Below are 1,741 nucleotides of genomic sequence, written 5' to 3' on the forward strand. Positions count from 1 at the left end.
ATAGTAGCTATCCACATTATTCTGGGGCTGGGGTCAGCCCCAACACATTGCTATTCAAAATGTTGTAGGTTATCACAATTCCATCTCTTTGAACTTATTTCACTCTTTCATTTTCTTTTTTTTTCACAGAGAAAAAGTTCATTATTTTTCTCATCTATTTTACTTTACCCATGCCCTATAGAATCAGATAAAACTTGACTGGTAGCCAGAACAACACTTTCTGCAAGATGTTACAATCCCTGTTCAAAAGCAGATGAACTGTGTAGTACCATTTCCAGGAGCAGGCAAATGCCAATTCACTGACTCCAGAGTGGAATGTGGCCAACATAATTTCCGCCATCACATTCACCAATCTTTCTACATTTTGCAAAATAGATTCTAAGGAGGTCAGTAATGCAAATAATTCATGAAGAATATGTGCTCCAAAAACACATATGCACATGAGGAAAGAGTATCCTCAGCTCAATCACATTTTCTTTCAATAGAGTAACATTAAATCAACTTATAATGTCTTAAGGGCACAGAGCATGGATTATGACACCTCCCTGATCCTGAAAATTCTAACTGTCCTACTACTTCCAATAACAAGAGTCTTTCCTTCAGTCTCATAACTGAAACTTTGCTCAGCACAGTTTTTCAAAGGATTTGTTCATCAGATAGTATGTGTTCAACAACAAGTAATAACAATAACAAAAACTAACATTGTTTTGTACTATTTTGACATGAACTATTTATTGACAAGAAACTTGGTTGGTTGACCAGCTTCACGGCATCATCAAAATCCTAGGCTCCTTTCAAGCTCCCACTTCATCATCCTCAGGATATTGACTTACATACCAAGGCATGTAACTTCATGGCTTCACGTGGCTGCTAATCCTCCAGACAGAATACCTTTAAATGTCAACATTTAAAACTCTCTTTGTTTGACTCTATTTTTAATAAGAGATAAAAATCTTTCCCAGGCCCCTCACCCAGTAGACATCCTCATGCATCTCACTGTCCCAGGATACAAGCTCACTCTTAATTCAGTCATTGCCAAAATGAAACAGAATTGTCATATTTGGCTAAAATCTAACATGATTATGATTCACCACCTAAGACCAGGTACATTGTCTTTCCAACAATTTGGGGGTCCTAATAGAAAGAGAGGAAGGCTAAACAGCTATTGAGTGGGCAACCACCTGTCTGCCACAAACACCTGGTAATGGAAAAAAATTATAAGCCAAGGAAAAAAATCAAAATTCAAAATGTGATTGCCTTTGGATTACAGGATTGTGTGTGTGTAGGGGGTAATTTTTCTGTTTCTTTCAAGTGTTATATTTATAAAGCTTCTATAGTAATCATGTATTACTTTTATTGTTAAAGAAAACACTTCCTTGGGATGGGAAAAAAAACTATAATTTCCACAACCTACCACAGAATCTGAAAAGCAAACATTTCAATCTCTAACCAACTCAGAATTACCCTGAGACCCCTCAGAAGAGCATAAGGAATTATTCCAAATGAGAGAGAAATGTCCTCTGCAAGGCTCATCACTGTCATCAGCACACACTTGGGAGGTAGAGCCAGGCTGCTTCTAGGAACCCTTCACAGATATCCTTGGAGACTGTGGATAACTGACAATCTTAAGTGTTTAGGCTGTGGCCATAGGCTCAGCAGCGGTATTTTTAGAGAACAATTCTGATTGTAATTTTCAGTAAAAACAATCAATTGCCATTGTCTGCACAGCAGAAACCCAGAT

This window comes from Neophocaena asiaeorientalis, unplaced genomic scaffold (assembly GCF_003031525.2).
Source record: "Neophocaena asiaeorientalis asiaeorientalis breed wild unplaced genomic scaffold, Neophocaena_asiaeorientalis_V1.1 scaffold787, whole genome shotgun sequence".
NCBI lineage: Eukaryota > Metazoa > Chordata > Mammalia > Artiodactyla > Phocoenidae > Neophocaena > Neophocaena asiaeorientalis.